Raw genomic sequence first — 7,500 nt, 5'->3', positions numbered from 1 at the left:
ACACCTCTCCCGATCGACGCCCTCCTACACGCTCTCTCGCTTTCGCTTCGCCTTCGGGGTTAGTCAGAGGTGGCCCCTACGACTCGCGAACGGCCAGGACTCCTCGGTCCGTGTTTCAAGACGGGTCGGGTGGGGTTGCCGATGCACGTCGCTGACCCGGGGTGGCGGGCGGCTCGAGTAAAAAAGCGTCGCCGAGGCGACCTCTCCGGAAACGGAAACGGCGCGGGCGGGGTTGCCCCCGACAAGACCCGAAACGTCGGCGAGGTGCGTGACGGCGAGGCCGCGCCAGTCCTATCCCGCCTCTCATCGCGCACGCGCCCGAGACGGTGGGGCGCCTAAGGAGCGACACACAGAGTGCGTCGCCCGCACGCGACTTCCGGCGGGATCAAAACGGACCGGCTCGCCACGTGTAACGGATCGTGTCAGATTTCCTCCGTTCCCGGCAGAAAGGGGCAGTTACGTTCGCGGGCCCGACGGCCGGTGGCCCCCGACTTCACAAGGTGGGAAGACGGGGGTTTTCAGGGTGATGAAACGCCTGCCGCCTACGGAAAAAAACCCGCGTGTTCGACCTGCACGCCGGGAACGGGTCGCGACGACGGACCGGAGGGGAAGTGCGTCCGGTGCCGGCCGCGCGGAGGTCGCGCCGAAGCGCCCGCCGCCATGATTACGCCGAGCGATGATGAAGGGGAGGGTGCAGCGGAGTCGCGCGCGGAGGGAGCAGGAGGAAAGAAGAAGCGGCGGCGACGGATGCGGCGGGTTAGGGCCCGGCGGCAGCAGCGATCGAGAGGACGAGTCCCCTCCGTCGCAGCCAACCGACGCAGCCACCTACCGACGCCGCGGTCGTCACCACGTTTCCCTTCCCGCTATCCCCGCGGCCCGTCTCCTTCGTCGGCGACGCGGGCACAAAGCTGGAACCGCGGGGAACGAGTCCCCCCGCGGACACGACGAACGACGACCTGTGCCGCGACGGCCTCTCTTTCAAGAACACACATCGAGTTTGGGCTCGAGCCTAGGCAGCACCGGACTGAGTCCCCCCGCGATCGCGGTGAGCGGTCCCACCCGTTTACCCCTGGGCGGTTTCACGTTCTCTTGAACTCTCTCTCCAAAGTTCTTTTCAACTTTCCCTCACGGTACTTGTCGACTATCGGACTCGTCCCGGTATTTAGCCTTGGATGGAGCTTACCACCCGATTTGGGCTGCGTTCCCAAGCAACCCGACTCTCGGATCGAAGGCCGTCGCTCGCCGTCCGCACCGAATGGGCCTGGCACCCGCCGCGGGCGGCCCCGATCGAGGGAACTCCGAACTATGCGAGACGAAAACGAACGGCTGCCTTCGACCCATGCGCCACACGTCCCGAAGCCTTTAACTTGCGACGGGATTCGGCGTTGGGCTTCTCCCGGTTTCACTCGCCGTTACTAAGGGAATCCCGGTTGGTTTCTTTTCCTCCGCTTAGCGATATGCTTAAGTTCAGCGGGTCGTCTCGTCCGAGCCGAGGGCGGCGGTTTTTAGTAGAGTGTGGTGTTGGAGGAGAGGAATCTCGATCGGTACCCTCCGTGTGACGACGGCTGGCCGATATAGCGCCCGTCCGACCGAAAATGAAGAAGCCAACAATTAAAAAAAAGCGTGGGTCCTCCCCATCCGACGTTGCGTTGCCTACGACGCGGCCACCTTTTTACGGTGCGACGGCCGTGCTCGTCGCGCTGCTCGAGGCGTCGCTGAGAGACACCTTCATGAGGCAGAGAGCGAGACGAGCAGGCGGCGCTTACGTCGGCAGTCGTTAGGTCGGTACTTTTTTTTGGTCTCCCTTCGGCTGCTTTCGGACAGACTCCTCCTGCTCCTCCTCCACAGTGTTTCTTCACGCGGTCGAAAAGGAAAAGACTCCGCGGTCTGCCAGCGGGAGACGAAGGAGGAGGCCGGAGAGGGTTTTAAAAAAAAAAAAGACATTGAAAGGAGTCAATTCTTTTTTTATTTTTCTTCCCCCTCGTCACTCGCTCCTGCGACGTCCCGGTTACCACCGTGCCGAGGACCGGGCGGGCACGGGGACGGCAAGATGTCGTTTCGTTAACGGAGAAAGACATGTAACGTTCCGCCTCTCGACCGGACGTGGCCCCGAGACAAGGGATCTCGGGGCCGCAATGTGCGTTCGAGGTGTCGATGTTCACTGAGTCCTGCAATTCGCATCAGTTATCGCGGCTGGCCGCGCTCTTCATCGACGGACGAGCCGAGTGATCCCCCGTCCAGGGTTCAGCACTTGGTTTTTTTATATTAGTTTTTGTTTATATAGATTTAGTAGTGTGCGAGGAGGTCTGTGCGAGGAGGCGTGACGGCATTGCAATGTCGCGAGTAGTTTGTTTTTTTAGCTAGCGGCGGTGCACAGCGGCTGCAAAAAACAAAAAAAAACGATAAAGCGGCGACAAGGCAAAGAAGAAGCGGCCATCACTTGCGGTGGGCGAAAAAACAAACAGGTGGTAAGACGCGGAAGCAAGCAAGAAGAGCTGGGGCTTTAAAAACCTCCGCGTCACCACAAATCTATCTCTCGCTCCGCCTTTTATAGGTTTGTTTGCGCGCATTCGAGGCGTGACGCCGACAGACAGAGGAGGTAGGCGGAAAACAACAAACCAGTCTCGAACGGGAAAACGGTAATGATCCTTCCGCAGGTTCACCTACGGAAACCTTGTTACGACTTTTACTTCCTCTAAACGATCGGGTTCGGTCGTCTTCTCCAGGCATCGAACGCCGAGGCGTAGATGCACGAGTGTCGTGACGGACACGTCGCGCACTGCCCGGCGGCGTCGTCGGCCAGATCCGAGGACCTCACCGGACCGTTCGATCGGTAGTAGCGACGGGCGGTGTGTACAAAGGGCAGGGACGTGATCGACGCGGGCTGTTGACCCGCGCCTACCGGGAATTCCTCGTTCACGGGGTTGGTTACAGGCCCCGATCCCCTATCACGGGAGGTGGTTCAGAGGTTTCCCAACCCTCTCGGGCCGGGGCGAAGTCCCCGCTGATACCTCCAGTGTAGCGCGCGTGCGGCCCCGGACATCTAAGGGCATCACAGACCTGTTATCGCTCCGCCTCGTGTGGCTTTCTGCCACCCGTCCCTCTAAGAAGTGCGTGAGAAAACCGACCCGGACCCGAGCGCCACGGAGGACGCCGAGCCCGCCGTAAAAATCACTGACATCGGCGCACTAGTTAGCAGGCCGGAGTCTCGTTCGTTATCGGAATCAACCAGACGGATCGCTCCACCAACTAAGAACGGCCATGCACCACCACCCACCGAATCGAGAAAGAGCTATCGATCTGTCAATCCTACCGGTGTCCGGACCGGGTGAGTTTTCCCGTGTTGAGTCAAATTAAGCCGCAGGCTCCACTCCTGGTGGTGCCCTTCCGTCAATTCCTTTAAGTTTCAGCTTTGCAACCATACTCCCCCCGGAACCGAACTCTGGTTTCCCGCAGGCTACCCGCCGGGTCATGGAAGCGAACGCCGGCGGATCGCCGGTCGGCATCGTTTACGGTCGGAACTACGACGGTATCTGATCGTCTTCGAACCTCCGACTTTCGCTCTTGATCGAGGAAAACGTGCTTGCCACACGCCATCGCTGCAGTTCGTCTTGCGACGATCCAAGAATTTCACCTCTAACGTCGCAATACGAGTGGCCCCGACCGCTCCCTTCGATCATTGCCTCGCCGTAGACGGAGACCGACAGACGTAGACGAGGCCCTCTTCCATCATTCCATGCTTATCGTATGCAAGCTTGAACAGCCCGCTCTGAGCACTCTAATTTTTTCAAAGTGAACGTACCGGCCGCCGCGGACACTCGGTTAAGAGCACCCTTGGAGGAGAAACCGCCGACCGCAACACGCGCGCAGACAAGACACGAAGCAGGGACTCGGAGCGGACCGGGGGTTCAAAAAAAAAGAGGAACGCGCGGAAAGGGAGAGGGAGAGAAGCGCGGGGGTCAGAGTGCGGGGATGCGAATGAACGCACCCAAACACACACACGTAGCACCCCCCCGTTAGACTACTCCCGGAACCGAACCGACGACCACTTGTTTTTTTTTTCCCGGATCCCGATCACGACCTCCTCGTCCACCCGCCGGCAGGACCGCGTGGCGGGTATGCTAGCGGTTGACACCGGCGGAAAGGGCCGGGAATGCGAACGGACGACCAAAGTCAACGACGGACGATGGCGCCGCCGCCCCGGGGCCGCTTGCGCGACCACGAACCCGAGTTCGGACTACGAGCTTTTTAACCGCAACAACTTTAATATACGCTACCGGAGCTGGAATTACCGCGGCTGCTGGCACCAGACTTGCCCTCCGGTTGGTCCTCGTTAACGGATTTGAAGTGTACTCATTCCGATCGCGGGGCCTCGACAGAGTCCCGCGTCGTTATTTTTCGTCACTACCTCCCCGTGCCGGGAGTGGGTAATTTGCGCGCCTGCTGCCTTCCTTGGATGTGGTAGCCGTTTCGCATGCTCCCTCTCCGGAATCGAACCCCGATTCCCCGTTACCGTAGTAACCACGGTAGGCACTTAACCGACCGTCGACAGTTGATAGGGCGGACCCTCGAGAGACCCGTCGCCGGGCGTGAAAGCTCGTGCGATCGACCAGTGAGTTATCCAGAGTCACCAAAGCGGAGCGCGCCGCCCTATGAGCCCCGCCACCGAACGGACCCGCGAGCGGGAACGCCGACGACGGGAGGACGGAATGACGCGCATCGGTCTCAGTCTAATATGTAGCGCCGCGACCCCGGAACGGCCGACGCGGGTGCCAGCGCGCGAGGCGTGGCGACGACGGCGCGCCGACCGATCGCGGCCTGTGTCACATGTATTAGCTCTAGAATTGCCACAGTTATCCATCGCCTCCGAGGAGGAATACGGTCCCGAGGATTAGGTCCGGTTCCTGAGCCATTCGCGGTTTCGCCCGTTCTAATGCGTGGCGTGAACTTACACTTGCATGGCTTAAGCTTTGAGACAAGCATATGACTACTGGCAGGATCAACCAGGTATCGTTGGAATTTGGGACTTTGTTTCGACAGAACGACAGACCGACCGACCGACCGACCGACATAAGACAGACAACTACAACGACGGGCACGTGTTTATTTATTTTTCGAGGGGGTTCGCCGTCAGAAGAAGCGCGCTGCCCGCGCTGATGGCCTCTTTTTTGTTTCTCCCCTGACTTGGACCGAGACCGAGGACTCAAAGAACGAAAGCGACCAACGTCGACAACAACAACGACAACGGCACCCTTGACAGCGATACATACGACAAACGACAAGCAGCACGACGGCAGTGCACACGGACATCGAGGGTCAAGGTGCAGACTGAACTCGCCGAGGTCGTCGTCATCGTGGTCGCCATCGATTCCGTCTCGTCGTCGTCGTCGTCAACGTCCACGTCACAGCCGGCCGAGAAGAGAGAACAGACGACAGCGTCGACAACAACAACATCGACAACGGCACCCTTGACAGCGATACATACGACAAACGACAAACAGCACGACGGCAGTGCACACGGACATCGGAGGTCAAGGTGCAGACTGGAATCGTCGAGGTCGTCGTCATCGTGGTCGCCATCGATGCCGTCTCGTCGTCGTCGTCGTCGTCTTCGTCGTCGTCGTCGTCGTCGTCATCAACGTACCAACCGACCGAGACGAGAGAGCAAGCAACAACGTCGACAACAACAACGACAACGGCACCCTTGACAGCGATACATACGACAAACGACAAACAGCACGACGGCAGTGCACACGGACATCGGAGGTCAAGGTGCAGACTGAACTCGTCGAGGTCGTCGTCATCGTGGTCGCCATCGATGCCGTCTCGTCGTCGTCGTCGTCTCCGTCGTCGTCGTCGTCGTCGCCAACGTCAACGTCAACATCACAGCCGTCATCGGGGAGGAGCTGGACCAGGGCAGCGGCGGCGTAAATTTTCCCGTCACCTTCGTCGTCGCCTTCGTCGACCGACCGACCGACCGGCGTCGTGTTCGTGCTCGGAAAACCGAGGAGAGACAACGTGCACATGGCGCGTTCTCGCAAGCGGCTCCTCGGTCCGATTTTTTTGGGCGGCTTTTTCGAGCTTTTTTTTTTTTTTCTCACCCTTTCGTCCGTGCGACGGCGAACGTTAGGGGAAAAAAAAAAAAAAAAAAAAAAACGACAACAACGCGGCGGACCGGGCGAACAACATCGTCGACACACACGACATTGACGACCGGTCCCCCTTTTCACAATCGCATCGAGATAAAAACGAACGAGTCCGATTCGAGCACCGAGTCGCGAGCGGGAGGACTGTCGGTGCAAGTATCGATCACTGACGTGAGCGCTTCGCCGGACAGAGGATGGCTCATCCGGCAGCCGTGCAAATCGACGGTATGGGAAGAACGAACAAGAAGAGCAACGACTTGATCGGCGGCTTGGGAACTGCGGACGGTGAAAACGGGTTAATCGACTGCGACCACGACTGCTCGATCGATCTTCTTTGGCGCTAACAAAGGTGGAGGTGGCGCAAGAAGGGACTAGCGCTATCACCGTCCACGTATCAGAAGATGCGGCGGCAGACGTCGACGCTTATGCGTTGTCGGACGAGAAGTCGCTGCAGCACGTGTACCGCGAGCGGGACGTCCAAGGTTTTGCCAGACGGAAAGAAATCGGGTGTCAGCGAACGTTCACACGGCTGTGAGATCGGACGCTGACAGGAGTAGGAGGCGGCAGGCAGGCGGCGGTTACGGCGGCGGCGCCTGCTGCTGCTCATCCTCCTGTTTGCTGCGGCGACTTCCAGGACGGGAGAGCATCGAACAACGTACGTATGGTTACAAGGGGATCAGGATCTACATAGTGCATCCCCCGCGGCTATTTTTGTTTGTTTGTTCGCTCGTTCGTTAATTCGTTCGTTCGTTCGTTCGTTCGTTACAATGTACGTTTTTCCGTTCGACGGCGGCAGAGAGCGGCGGCGTTTCTCCCTAATCCGGAGGATTTATCGGTCGCACAGCGATGGGTCGTTCGGCCGATCATCGAAAGATTCGCAGGTAGTGGTTGAATGGCAGAACGGCAGCAACAACAGCGGCGGCTGAGAGCGGCGAACGCTGAGGCGGAAGCAGAAGCTGCAGCAAACGTATCGGCTAAACATGGTGGACATAGATATGGCTGACGACGCGGGTACCACGACGACTATGGAACCAGGAAAAGGAGCCGTTAGTTGTTCCAACATATCGTTCGACACGTCGAGCAGCCCTAGGTCCACGGAGAAGCACACACACGTACCACGTATTATAACCTAACGACGATGAGCGGGCGCACGGTTGGCAGGAACGAAGGCGGCGGATCAAAACAAGTTGGAGCGCGGCGACAGCGATAACGGTGACAGCCCTAGGCGGCGGAGATGCCACTTTCTGACGCCTTTGCGACAAGCCCGTAGAGACGTTCCGGACCACCACGAGGCAAAGAGTCGCTGCTCCGACGAACCGACACACCAAAGTGTGCTTCCTACCGAACATGTTTT

The 7,500-nt window shown here is 59.0% G+C and overlaps 2 non-coding genes and 1 pseudogene across 2 annotated transcripts in view; all 3 read right to left on the bottom strand.

Moving 5' to 3' along the window:
* Positions 1–1,498, bottom strand: part of LOC145273227 (large subunit ribosomal RNA) — a 5,713-nt gene extending 4,215 nt beyond the window's left edge. The window contains exon 1 of the ribosomal RNA XR_013866253.1: positions 1–1,498. This exon is cut by the window's left edge and continues 4,215 nt beyond it. This is a non-coding gene — a ribosomal RNA (large subunit ribosomal RNA).
* Positions 1,499–2,087: 589 nt separating this feature from the next.
* On the bottom strand, positions 2,088–2,245 carry LOC145273560 (5.8S ribosomal RNA). The gene has a single exon (XR_013866398.1). It is a non-coding gene; the product is annotated as a 5.8S ribosomal RNA (ribosomal RNA).
* A 395-nt stretch (positions 2,246–2,640) lies between these two features.
* LOC145273533 (small subunit ribosomal RNA) lies at positions 2,641–5,010 on the bottom strand (annotated as a pseudogene).
* Positions 5,011–7,500: the final 2,490 nt, after the last annotated feature.

Source organism: Euprymna scolopes, unplaced genomic scaffold (genome assembly GCF_053919585.1).
Source record: "Euprymna scolopes isolate OS-2025 unplaced genomic scaffold, ASM5391958v1 sca1, whole genome shotgun sequence".
Lineage (NCBI taxonomy): Eukaryota > Metazoa > Mollusca > Cephalopoda > Sepiida > Sepiolidae > Euprymna > Euprymna scolopes.
The sequence above is the reverse complement of the archived record's forward strand: the minus strand, read 5'-3'. Positions and strand labels throughout refer to the sequence as shown.